The sequence below is a fragment of the Calypte anna genome, chromosome 2 (assembly GCF_003957555.1).
Source record: "Calypte anna isolate BGI_N300 chromosome 2, bCalAnn1_v1.p, whole genome shotgun sequence".
Taxonomy (NCBI): Eukaryota; Metazoa; Chordata; class Aves; order Apodiformes; family Trochilidae; genus Calypte; species Calypte anna.
The window spans coordinates 85,747,132-85,761,244 of record NC_044245.1 but is presented as its reverse complement, the minus strand read 5'-3'; the positions used below and the strand labels follow the sequence as shown (position 1 = coordinate 85,761,244).

Genomic DNA, 14,113 nt, shown 5'->3' with positions numbered 1-14,113 from the left:
AAGGAAGAAAGAAAGGGAGAAGGGAAGGGAGAAGGGACAAGGGAGAAGGGACAAGGGAGAAGGGACAAGGGAGAAGAGAGAAAGGGAAGGGAGGAAGGGAGGAAGGGAGGAAGGGAGAAGGGAGAAGGGAGAAGGGAAGCAGATGGAAGCCAGTTTGTGCATGCCTACACAGTACTGCCTATCTACATGTGCGTACTGGGAGGGGCAGAGCCCTATCACACGTGGTAATACAAACTCCCAGGCGCCCCGCAGGCAGGGCAGCTCCGGGAGCAGAGCTCTCCCTCCCGCTGGGGCAGAAACCCAGCAGATACCGGGTGCATTGGAGCCCCCATGGGCGCCCCGCCGTGGGGCCACAGGTACCGGCGCAGCAGCCCCCACCATGGCGCCTGCGCGGCCCCCCCGGGCGACTCCGCTCCCATTCCCCTGCCCCGCCTCGCCCGTTCCCCGTTGCGGGAGCAGCGGAAAGTGCCGAAAGGATCCGAGTGGAGCCGAAGCGGGGAGCGGGGTTGCAGTTGGGCCCGGCCGGTCGCTCCGCTAGAGGGCGGCCGCGGGCGGCCGGGCGAGCTCCCCGCCGCCCCTCCCCTCCCCTCTGCTCACCGCCCCGCCCGCCCAGCCCAGGCGCAGGAGCCGGTGGCGGCGGGAGCGGGGTGGGCTCAGCGGTCCTGCGGTCAGCACCTGCTCGCCTCGGTCCGCCCGGTGGCGGCGGCCGTAACGGCCGTAACGGTCTTCCGCGCCCCCCCTGAGGGAGCGGGGCGGCGGCGGCGGCGCGGCAGGTACCGGGCGGGGCGGCGGGAGCGGCGCGGGGCGCGGAAGCCGGGCGGAGGGGAAAAGTTGGCGCCGCCGGGGCTCCTTCGGGAGGCGGGAGCGGTGGTGCCCCCGGGGCCGCCCCCGCGCCTCTTCTTCGGGCGGCCGGCGGAGTGCCCTGCCGGGCAGCTGGCTCTGCGCCGGTGCCGGGCTGGCCGCTGGCCCCGCGGGAGGGCGGGGGCGAAGGCTGCTCCCGGCGCCTGGGGGGGCTGGAGGGGAGAAGCCGGCGGGAAGGTGAGCGGTGCTGCCGGGCTGACCGGCAAACTGTGGCCCGCCGTGCCGTGCCGGCGGGGAGCGGACGTCTCCGTGTGCCCTGGGGAGCGGCGCTACCCCGCAAGGTCCCTCCGTTGCGTTTTCTTCTCCGCACATTGGTTTTTGAGCGAGGTGTGAGGGCGGTGCGGCTGGGCAGGTGGGCGCCGTCGGGTCCCGGGGGAGGGAACGGGGGAAGGTCTCGTTGCGTCCCCGCTCGGTCCTGCCCTCGCTGGCTGATTAGAGAGCGTGTTTGGCTCCTTCACTCATCCCACCTTTCCTTCTCCCGAATCGCTGGCGGAGCATCTCGCCTCAGACTTTTTTCGAGCCCGTCCCAGCACCGAATGCGTGAGGCGGGCTGGGGAGAGGGAGCGCTGCGGGGGCCGAGCGCCCGTGCCCGCACGGACAGACGGAGGGGCCGACGGACGGGAGACTGCTTGGCACGGGTCTGCAGAGGAATCGAATCTTAAAAGCCCGGAGCTAATGGTCACCTGGGAGGCTGTCGGCTCTCCACGGTGTCCACTTTCAGCATTTTGGGTGCCGACTAAAGAATGTGGAGATGCGGAGATCTCCAACGCATGATATATCCGTATAATATATCTAACATATGTATATATGCAGTGTGCAAACAAGTTACCTTATTAGCGCTGTGAAACGCAAGCAACGGCAGTAAAAGATATTTATTTTACTGTAAAATTCCCGTTCACCTTGCAACATTTCTCATTTCCTCTCTTTATTGACATTATCTGAAGTAATTACTTAGCCTCCTTGTCTGTTGCTCATTCCTGTCTTTCAGAGACGCGGGGTTACTGGGGGTTTTTGTTATTTTATTTAATTTTCCCTGCTAGGATGGTTGCTTTCGTCGTGGCTGTACAGCTTGTCATACAAATTGCTCCGACTCTATTACCAATGTAATAGAAACCAGAACAAATTAGTGCTTTGATAATATTAAGTAGTGGAACTGATACTTTGATAATACATAACTGTCTTTTTGGTAGAAACATTTGTATTACTGAAGTACAGTATTTTTGCCCAGGATTGCATAGAATAATTTTTTTCTAAAAAGTTACTTTAGGTGTGTCGAATACTTAGCTTTGGAGGGGAATTGCACTTTGACTTCTTTCTTTAAAGTCATCTGTAGAAGAAACAAATTGTCCCTGTTACCTGGGCAGCTTTGATTGTTAAGAAAACCATTAACAAACTGTAATGGGGGGGGGGGGAAGAAAGTTTTGCCTCATTGCCATATCTGGAAAAGCTTGCTAATGAAATACAAATACTAAATTTTTCTGATGCTGACATTCTCTGTGGCAAAAATGTCTTGATGGGTTGGTGACAAGTGTCTAATACCTCTCTGTTTTTGCTTCGTAACAAAAAGAAAAAAAATCATATTCCATGTATTTCCAAGTACACTCAACAGAATAGCTCATTAGAAGAACCAATTTGTGTTGATAAGGTTAATCTTGTTCTATTAAACACTCTTACATTGCTGGCAGTATATTCCTGGAAAAACTCTTAGCACTTAATCTCTGATTTCATAAGTGGTTCTTATGTGTCCATTATAATCTTTTTTGCACATTCTAAGAATGGGATTGTCAGTTTATGATTTCAGAACAGAAATTTTGGGTAATACAACAGTGACATGTTGTACTGTGCCATACTTAACTTTTTACCCTGATGCCTCCAAAAAAATTTTAATACAAACTAAGACTTTAGTTAAATGAACTTTTTAATTTAATAGCATTAATTTAATATTCAGAAGTGTCCATAATTGCTTCTTAATTTATCCATTTGTATTACTGTTGTAGTATGCTTAATGCAGGAGATGGTAATGAAAAAGTTAATGTTATAGCAACATCACCTTCTTGCATATGTTCATGAATTGTCACATGATAAATCTTGTTTTCATCCACTCCAGCAGTTTAAAGTAGCAACTAATTTGTAAATATCTTGGGTGGGTTTTCTTAATAGTCAGTGTTAGAGACAGTTGTCCATACATTTCTAAGCTGTCACCTACTTTTTGTACTGATGAGTGAATGATAGATTTACATAGACACTAGCAGAATAACCTCAGTGAGGCAAAACACTGAATGTGTTGTGTACAGAAGTGATGACTGTGAAATTTTCCAAGCTGGACTAAATGCAGGTACAGTGAGTAGTTCTATTTTGTCAGTGTGTTGACTATATTTGTCATGCTGGCATCTATACATAGTACTGTTTGTTCATGACAAATCAACCTGTTAAAAGTAAACTAAACAGTGGTGATGAGGACCATTATTAACAACCATATACATTTATGTAAGGTAGGTTTTGCATTTTAAGTGTTTTCTTTAAGGAGTCTTGTAACTTTTTTTTTTTTTTTTTTTTTTTAATGAGAAACAATTCCATAAGCTTTATGACCATGAAACTAGGAACTGTTTGCTGTCAGAGGCACCCAGTTAATTGGAAAAGCAAGAGAACAACATTTTTCAGTTGTTTTCCCAAAACAAAAAACTATGTATTTAAATTATTCTCTGTATTATCTAGTCTTACTTTGTAGTATTAGTTTCTCTTGCCTTCTGGCTCCCCTATATGCATCAGTGCAGTTTTTATTTTGTTCTATGGTATTAAGTGCATGAGTTTAATGAATGAGGGGGATTTGACACAGCCTTGATGAACAGTAGCTTGTCCAGCTTGCAAGTGTCTTGACTTGTGCTAAGAATCCATAGCTCTGGAACTTCAGTCCCTACTGGGAGCATTGGAAGCATTGGTTTAGAACATGGGACAGCTCTCACTTGAGTAGGAAGCTACCCAAATCAATCAACAGGTAATCATCAACTGGGATTATCTCTTAGGCTCACAGGTAAGGCAGGATTTAGGCAATTTAGTCCAGGCTACGTGGAAGTGTCAGTATCTGCCAGAAACACTCTGCCTGCAGTTTTGTTTTGGGGTTGGGTGCTTCTCTAGATCTATAGTGCTTTTTTGTTATCAAGGCCTAAAAATCAGAAGATACATGATGTTACCTTGTAACAAGTGTGAATTTAATGGGTTTGAAGTTAGTCTTATGTCAGGGTGTTTATAGAGGTGAATTGTGGGGATAGAGGCAGCTGGAGTGCAGTGAGAGTTTTGTTCCAAGTACCATCCTGACTTACCTTAAGATAGTTTATTCTGATCTCCCCATACCCTAAGATAGCATTGCCTTCATATCAGCACCTACTGAGTTCTTATTTCTGTTATTAGCATTGTAATATGAAACTCAGTCATGTGCCTTGTTTAGGACTTCGTATTTCTATTTATTTCTTCCTTTCATATCCCTGCACAGAAAATACTTCATGAAATTCTAGGGAATCAGATAATATAGAAAACATTCTCCAATAGCTTGTTTTATAATGCTTTTTTTGTTTGTTTTAATTTTTCCTCCTCTTGGCAAACCGCATTTAAGATTTTGAAGAGCCTATTCCTTAAGGAATATGCTGTTGCTTCCTTAGATAATTTAGTCACTTAAGCTGTGCTGAAATCACCATGATGCTGAAGTCTGGCCATGCCTGTGTGCTGGATTTTATGTTTTAGATTTCTAAATGTTGCACATTAATTATGACAACAAAGGTTTCCTGTCTGCTGGCCCCGTAAGATTCAAGTGAAATTTCAAAACCTTACAGGTGCTTAGTGCATTGCCTTACTGTTGCTCATCTGGTGAGTCCCATGTGCTCTTGGCTTGCAAGTTGGACAAGTCCAAGCAAAATCTGGGCTGTGGGCATACATTTGGAATACAAATTCTCCATCTGGCACTCATCAATAAGATGTGAGGTATTTTTAAACTAGTTTCCAGAAAAAGAGTTGGAAAGGCTACAGCAGAAATGTATCTGCCTTTTCACCATTCTTAGAGTTTCTCCAGCTTTGGCTGGCATAGTTCCATGGTTTGAAGGCCTTCTCTTTTCACATAGCCATTCCATCTCATCTCGGCACGTGTCTTCATCCAAGAACAACACCTCCTTTTAGTAAATGTCAGTCTTCTCCCCAAGAATCCACACTGCTGGTTTAACAGGAAAGGCTATCACTGCATAAGCTGTGGTGGATCTCTGCAGGCGGTAGGCCCCTTAGTCTTAAGACAACATGGTATCTGATTTGCCTGTTTCAAATGAAGATCACTAGGATTGGGCCAGTCTGATTGATTTCTGTGACTAAGTTCCCTCTATTAAACTTCTGCAAATCTCTCTTCAGAGAGTAGAGAACAGTAGATGAGTAAGGCAGTTTACAGACCAAATGGAAATCACAAGAAGCAGCAAAGCTTGCACATGGTTACAGGTATATGTTAATCTGCCACATTGGCTGTAATTTCATTAGTTCCCTCTCTTGGCAAGTTTAGGTTTCATAGAAGCACTTCAAGACATATGCTGGAGAATGAGCATGTTCAAAGCTTTGAAGTATGACTGAAAGCTTTGAGGGGACTGTTTTCCAGAATCTGGAATTGAGAGGAGATCTTCAAGCTAAATGATTGTAATCCCTTTCCTAGCAGAAGGAATCTGGGACTTTTTGAAAGGTGTTCTTTGCCAAAAGTGAAACAAATATTTTTCCTTGCATCACAAAGTAGAAATGCAGCCAAAGTAAAATGTCACATGCATGCTTGTTTTGACCAATTCAGTATGTTTCAAGAGGTGATGTAGTAACCTTTGTCATAGCCACCTACTTTCTGTTGACTTTATCAACCACCAGCTCCTTTCTTTCTAGTTCAGCCTAGTGGCCTGTGCACTGTGAAGCTGGTTAGGTAATTATTCTTAATCAATACTGTGCAGTATTAAGATAGTAACCTACCAGTCATAGGGATCTCTTGTTTTTATTTTTAGAACTTTGTCACTTAAGATTTAGCAGTGTTGCCCATAGAAATTCATAAAAAATGAGAGCAAAAGCCAGTCCTTACTTGAGACCTGTGCATTCAACTTATTATAGTGAGCAGTAAAGTTTTACAGGGAGTTCAATAGGTTTTTCATCTTTCAAAGTGAAAGCAGGATCAATATATTTTAATGCCTCTGCAAGAAAAAGAAAAGTGGGTGTACAGAAAGTGATTCTGATTCTGTTCTTCTATTGTAATGTAATATGAAACTAATTACTTTTTTGAGTTTGGGTAACCTTTCAAATAAGCTAAAAGGTTTTATTTCTGAAATGTTAAGGTCGACAATGCTAAAGAATGCTTTACTTTTTTCTTTTCTGAAAGAGAAGAAATGGTAAAATTTATGTGAAATCATAAACTGTTTCAACATTTGTAGCTGGCAAAATGCAGTTGGCTTGGAAGCAGTTAGTGATTTTGACAGATACCAGTAGTACTAAGCAAGGCTGGATGCCTCAGTGCTGTTTTAAATACCAGGTAAAACAACATGCACAAAGTAAAGCTTTCTTTTCATTTTTTGTATGGTAAGGAGAAAAAAAAAACCAACAACTTATTTTCTGTGTAAGTCTTTTATTATTTACACTATTAACCAGATTTTTTAAAAAACCTGAACAGGACTTTAAAAAAAAACGAAAAAACAGAAAAACCCCACAGCTTGGTAAAAAGAGCATTTGTAAGCAACTGAAATCAACAGTGAAGTATTTCAGTAAAAGTCAAACACTGTTTTGTTTGTACTTCAAAGTACCAAAGAAGTTACAACTTGACATCTTGTTCACTGATTTCCCGCTGTCCTCTCCCTCCACCCCCAGACAGATTTCAATCTGGTGTGTGTAGCGTTATGGAAAGCAAGTGGCTCATAAGGCCAAACTGTGATGAGTAACCATGGCTATTTCCCCAGCAAGTGATGGGATACAGTTACACTCTGTGGCATGACGCAGTTTTATGAATCAAAGCTGTGAGCCTGAGCTGTGCCTTGCATACGCGTGGGCTGCTTTACTGTGGTGGTGTTGTTGTGTTGTTTTGCCTACGGTTGTGTGAGTATGGATCTTGTTGTTCAACGTGGGCCATTTCTCAGGAATTGGCCCTGAATATGTAGAAGTCTGGTCTCTGCTCTTTCCCTGAGTTTTGGTGGTTTCTTTTAAAAAAAAGTGATTCTTTACTCAGCCCTGGTGAGGCCACACCTTGAGCACTGTGTCCAGTTCTGGGCCCCTCAGTTCAGGAAGGATATCAAGGTGCTGGAGCAGGTCCAAAGGAGAGCAACCAGGCTGGTGAAGGGACTCGAGCACAGATCCTATGAGGAGAGGCTGAGGGAGCTGGGGCTGTTCAGCCTGGAGAAGAGGAGGCTCTGAGGAGACCTCATCACTCTCTACAACTCCCTGAAAGGAGGGTGTAGCCGGGGGGGGGTTGGTCTCTTTTCCCAGGCAACTCTCAGCAAGGCAAGAGGGCATGGTCTTAAGTTGTGCTGGGGGAGATTTAGGTTGGACATTAGAAAGAATTTCTTTACCAAGAGGGTGATCAGGCATTGGAATGGGCTGCCCAGGGAAGTAGTGGATTCTCCATCCCTGGAGATATTTAAAAAGAGACTGGATGTGGCACTCAGTGCCATGGTCTGGTAACTGCAGCAGTAGTGGATCAAGAGTTGGACTTGATGATCTCTGAGGTCCCTTCCAACCCAGCCAATTCTATGATTCTATGAACATAGTATTTTTATAGCAAGTACTTGTTGCATGTTCAGTTGGCTTTTATTTCTCCCTCTCTATGTTTTCCATAATTTTAAAAAATCTTTTTTTCTCATTCTTACAGCTTTTTGTTGTAGGCAAACTTGAACGTGTACCTGAAGTTAAGCATATGCAAGAATTGATTGACTGCTATGATTGCTTCAGTGCTAGTGTTTTTTCTGGAAGAGAGTAACTTCTTAAATGTGTTGCTAATGCTCTAAGTAATACATTAAAAGTATCTGCCTGTAGGTAAAGCAGGTTGTACTTGGGGCGAGTTGAAGATCAGCTAGCACACACTAAAGTACATCCTACCTTATCTTCATATTGTTATTTCAAAAAGTGTTAGTCCATGTTTACTGTAGTATGAGCACAAACTCAGTTGTTTGCAGTGCAGTTTATAAGATGGTAGTGTCTAGTTTTTGTACATCTAGCCATATGTGTATCAGCAAAAAGTTATTAAAGCATGTTGGAAACTCTTTTTAAAAATTGTGGCTAACAATCCTGACCTACTGTCTGGATTAACCTACTGTCCATAGTTATAACATAATTTGAACTTCTGTCATGTCCCTGGCTACTTATTTTTGGGTCTAGTGTGTCAATGGGTGTTGTTAATTACCAAAGGGCTTTAAGGAGTTATGGAACTCTGATAGTTTGCTCTTTCACACCACACTCTCTAGGCTACTGTTGTTTGATTAAGATTTCCATCCTTGTTTATGTCTAAATCAATTTTAAATCTTGGTTCTCTCCATTTGGGATTTGGTGCAAGTGTTTATTAGAACCATCCTTCTGTTAACTTGAATACTACATAAGCCTGATTGTAATTTCTGTCTCTGTTCTGCCCATTTCCCCCTTCAACTACGGCTTTCTCAGATGTTTTGTAGAAATAGTGTCACAATTTTAATTTGATGAAAAAAATCATTAGTGAAATTCAGTTTGAATAGTGCATAAGCCACTCTCAAAATCACCTTTTGTGCTATTCTGTTTGGGGTTAAATTGAAAAGATGTCATGTCTTTTGAGAATCTTTTTGCAGAAAGATCCTACTGCTTTAAGGATCACAAAGTTTTTTCCCTTCAAAGCATGTTCCTGTAAATATACTTGGTTTTGCATGACAAATGAACGCATTGCTAAGAATTTAGTTACATGTGAGCTTGAATACCTACTTAAATTGTACATGTATTTAATAAAATAATTTTAAAAAAGTTTAGGTTGCTCTTCAGTGTTTCCAGTATTTAATGAGCGTTTCCATGTTGAAAGCCAGGGATATAAGTACTTTTTTGTAACAGTTTATTGTTGTTGGGAACAATTGGAATAAAATGGAAAGGACTGATTCCTTCCCAAAATGAATAAGAAGTTTGAGGTGTTATTGAAAAAAATCAGGTTTGTAGATATCAGGAAACTCTTGATCTGGGAAAATACTTGTGATACTGCACGTAGATTAAATTAACAGTAGCTTTTAATAAGACTGTACGCATGTATGGATTTTTTAATATTTGCAGACATAGTGGAGGAGTTTTATTAAAAAAACCCCAAACCTCAAAAACTTCAGCATCTGATTCTTCTTGCTTTCAGACTTGTTAGACTTAAGCAACACAGTTATTCTTTGAAGCAGCTGCCAGAAAGTTTCATAAGCTGAGGGGAGAGCCTGCGGGACTGCGCCAGCCAGGGTGCACTACTGCTGTGGCAAGACACCAAAAATCCTGACAGATTTCAGAACACCCCAGCAATATTCTTGTAGTAAAGCAGCTGTCTTAACTGTAGCTTTCCATTCACTAAGTCTGGTGGATTCTCCAGCTCGGTTATGTATGTTTCCTATTCATAATGAAAATGCACACCTGGAGAAAAGATGCCTATCTGGAGGAAGCTGGTGGTTTGGCACCTGGGAGCTGATAAGGCTCCAAGGTTAAGGGGAACGCAGTGGGGTTTTGGTAACTGGGAACTGATTTAGTGTTTAATGGGAAAGGTTGTGTTTTGTCTTATGCCTTTTCTGAGTGGATACGAGTTTATTGTTTTTCAGATAAGTACTTAAAGTTTTCATTCATTTTGTCCTGATATGTGTTGCATTGACCAAAGGTAGCAAGTAACTGGTGGAGCAGGTGAGCATGCTGTTACTATTCAATTAAGGAGCACTTAATTGAGTAACAGCAGAATGCTTCTAGCCAGGGCACTGTGTGTTATCAGGCAGTATCTCCCTGGAATGAATAGGGAGCATCATGCTTTTGTTGCAGCTGAGTGCATAGGCTTGGGACATCGTGTTCAAAGTGTGGAACAAACACCTATTTTCCAGTGTAATGGTAACAGAGAACTTATTAATTGCGTGTTCTTTTCTGGTATATTATTATATGATAGTTCACCAGGACAACACTCCCCTCCCAACTCCCTATTGGCTATTTACAAATATGCAGTTTTATTTGGTATATGACCTTTGACAACTTGTAGTGAAACTGTTATTGTGTTAGGGAGCGATATGGGTTGTGATATTACCCTTTTGACACAAGCTTCACAGTGTGGTAAATGCTCAAGCATAAATAAAGTGCTTTAATTACTTTTTTGCATTTCCTTAGAGATTTAGGTCCCTACCAGTATATTACACAACATGAAGGTGAATTGATATACTTAAATTTGAGCTCCTTAAGTAAACATGGTAGACTCTGTTTTTTCTTTTCTATCCAAGTGTTTCACTAGGAAGAAGCTTGCTGTCTCTTTTGAGGTATTTCTTGCTTTGTTACTTGAGTGTAGAGCAACCAGGTTTTCACTGTGGCCTAGCTGCTGTAACACATTCCTGCCTCTCTCATTGGAGGATATTTCTTTTATTTTGCTTGTCTTATATTAATTGTGAAATTCTTGCATCTTGATGTGATGGAAGGATTACACTTAGGTCTGTCCTGTAATGTAAAATTAGTAATTTCTCTTTATCAATATGAACAGAACTATGCAAGTATAGAATTGTTTAAAATCTGTGGTAAATTGGTAAACCTTGTTTTATTAACTGCTAATTGATATTGAGCTGAGTATATTGACTTCAGATCCTGAGTTAGTGGTAGCTGGTTTCTAAAGAGATATATCTGACTTGTGAGCAAACAAGGGTTTTTGTGGTAATCAAATAGTATGATTCAGTGGAATGGAAAGCTAGAAATAGGTAATAGACCCAGTAATAAAGATAATTTATCGCTAGAATAACTTGCTGTTTGTGTTATATTCCTGGCTCTGAAAGCATGATATAAATAATGTTTCTTCAAATAAACCTCATCTTGGAAGGAAATTATCTTAGAAGAGTTGTGATCTTTTTATATAGGAAACCAAGCTTACTCATAATGTTACCCATATTCTTTACATTGTGAAAGAGGACTCTGACCCTTTTTTGTGAGGTGTTTTGGTGAATAACATGCTTTTCTAATAGCATCTGCTGAGATTAATTAATGAATTGAGCTGCTGTGGTCTTGATAAGTGAGCCTCTGGGCTATGATGTACGGAGGGTCTAAAGTTAGCTTTGTCATCCGGTACTGGGAAAAGCAAGAGATTTTGTTACTATTATCAGTTACAAACTCTGTTACTTGTTAACCAGAGTGTGCTATGTTTGAGGGACTGGGAGAAGTGTCATGTTTATGCCAGGGTCATCTGTGTGTGTTTTTTTTCTAATTACCCAGGAAGTAAATCATCCCCAGTATAAGAGAGCTGGTTTTAAATTTCTCTTTTGGGTGTCAAAGCAAGCAGCCAAAGACAAATACAGGCTGTGTTAAGCTGGTATGAAGAAAATAAATCTGCATGTTGCTTTGTCTGCCAAGTGCCCAAGGTTGTAGCTTTTTATCACCTCATTTACCAAAGGCAAAAGTAGTTCTTTTATACCTTGCTTTTCTCTAGGCTTCTTATCCCCCAAACATTTGTAAACAGAACACAGTAACCTAAAGGACAAACGTGATTTCATCCCCTTCACTAGATAATTAAGTAAAATTACTACTAAGCCCAAGATAACATGCTTATCCTTACAGCTTTCTCTACTAAAGTAATTGTAGGCCAATGCTGCAGAAGCTTTGAAGAATGTGTTCCCCTCAATGTTGTCTCCATTGTGTGAATGAGCACAGCACTGGGTCAGTCTTGTGTATTTCTTTGGTCCTCAGCTGCTGGGTGCACAGAATTGTTTAATGGCCTTTCTTGGTTAGAACCTTGAATCATTCATTGAAGCTCATTTGGTTTTCTTTTTGGCAGTAAGGAGAAAAACTGGCTTTACAAACATTTGCTGTATGCTATAAGGCAAAGTTGAACTCTTAACACGGGTAATAAAAAAAGCTTGTTTTACTGGATTGATTAGATGGCAGCTTCAAAGTGATCGGCAAGTGTGCCTTTCACTAGCAGATAAGGTCAGACAGTGTGAAGAGCCAGCTTTATTAGCATCCTTCCTTTCCATCCGTTGGATTCCCTTATGACAGTTGATGTGTGACAAGTAAGCAAGGTGAAAATTTCTGTTTCTTAAGTGCTTTAAACCTTGATGTCCTGTGACTTAAAACAACATTGGATCAAATGAACGTTCAATTCCTAAGTGTAGTTTGCTATCTCAAGAGCATACTGGTTGTCCATCCCTGCTCCAGGAATGCCCAAGGCTGTTGGTTAGTTTCAACACATTTTATAAAATAAAATAAAGTCAAATGTCTTACAGACATTAAGCTGTAAACTATATGAAAATGTTAGTGTCTGCACTAAGGGTAAGGCAAGTGTGAGACTGAGCAGGCATGTATATTGTTTTGCCCACAGGGTAATGAGTGAGCAGGTGCTTGACTTGGCTTCAACTGTTACCTTCATTGCCTCATTCTGCATCCTCTGATAAATGGCTAGGAAAGACATGAGAAGGTTATGGTGGTAAGGAAGCATATGGAGGACTCCAAAGGCTTGGGCTCTGGGAGCAGAAGAGAGGAAGAGATCAGATTTGAGAAGTGGCAGCCCAGGATCCTAAGGGATGACAGTGCAGTATGAAGAGGTTCAGAGGCATCCTGGCATGCCTTTCCGACTCAGCAGGACAGTGAAGGGTGCCAGAGGTAGCCATCAAAAGGGTTTGCTGATACATTGCCAAATTATTCAATAATAAATAAATAACTTGAACAGTTACTTGCATCATAAACTGTAGTTACTTTTAAATAAGTATTCTGCAGACATTAACTTATAATGCCTGTCGGTTCCTGCTGTATTGCTGGTGTTCAGACATGACAGCTGTCTAGTGTTGGAAAATTTCTGCAATACAGAGATCTGTCTTCATTTCATATTAAGAATATATAATTGGATGATGTGATACATTAAGTTAGTGTATAGAAATTTGAGGATGAAATTGTTAGTGTACTAATCTACCTGTTTATTTATTCTTTTATTTAGAGGGAGTTTGTGTTTTGTGTGTTGGTTAATGTTTAATTAGATATCTGATATAAGGGAAGAAAAATCTTGACCTTAAGAGCTATTAAGCTCAGAGTAAGTTGCCTAAAGAAGTGGTGGAGACTTCCTTGCTAGAAATACTTAGTTGTTTGACCTGATGGGACCTTGGAAAACCTATTTTTAAGCCCTGCTTTCAAGAACAGTTAGACAACATGATCTCCAGAGATCCCTTCCAACCTAGATTTTTCTATCATTCTGTTATCTAGGTCACATGAAGCCACATTTTTCTAAAATATTGGTGATAGCTTACTGAAAATAACAATCTTGTTAAAATAATAGTTTTTACTGCTGAAAATAAATGTGGGAAATAAGTCCACCAGTGCAAAACCTTAGCACCACTCAATTATGTTCATAAGGTAGTTGATGCCGTTGTTCTGTATGCAAGGAAGAGCTATTTTACTGATACTGATTTTTATTTATGTGAGAGCAGAGTCTAAAATGAGGAAAGAACTGTCGGTCAGGTTGACTACATCAAGAATTTTGCTTGATGTACACCCTGCCACTAATTTCAAGTAGATTCAGAAAGCATTTGACATCTAGTGCCAAATGTCTTTTTTTTTTCTTTATTGTCGGTTATATGTAAATGTTGAATGCCTGAATGAAGAAGATTGTATGGCTCTGTGAGTGTACATATAGACACATAATATATATATATATTGATATGGTTTTTCAGAGCAAATTGAACATGTTAAGACAGAATTATCAATAGTAGAGATACATATGTTTCTAAACATTTTGAGATAAATCCTGGTTTGGTTGCTTTTGGGGTTTTTTTCCTGAAATGTCCACTAGTGATTGAGCTTCCTGCAGTAAGTCTGTTTGGTTTTTGCTGACAGTTCATTATAGAAATAATTCAAAAGTTGATGTACTCTTTTGTGCTGAGGAAATTCTGCTGTGTAGTGGCTTGGGAAATAACCCTAAATTCTGTTAGCATGGTGATGTCTGTGTATGTAAAACAGGAAATGTGTAAATGTGTAAAATGCAGGAAAAAACCTCTAAAAACTTAGGTCTGATGTTCAGAATGGAACTTTAGTGTCTTTCACTGGAGATAATTAAGACCCATAA

At 41.3% G+C, this 14,113-nt stretch overlaps 1 protein-coding gene across 1 annotated transcript in view; it reads left to right on the top strand.

Annotated features, from left to right (window-relative positions):
• Positions 1–283: 283 nt before the first annotated feature.
• The window catches only part of PTPN3 (protein tyrosine phosphatase non-receptor type 3), a 127,484-nt gene continuing 113,654 nt past the window's right edge, over positions 284–14,113 (top strand). Inside the window, exon 1 of the mRNA XM_030445028.1 lies at positions 284–356. The gene's annotated coding sequence lies outside the window, so the exon portion shown is untranslated. The remainder of the gene's footprint in view (positions 357–14,113) is intronic.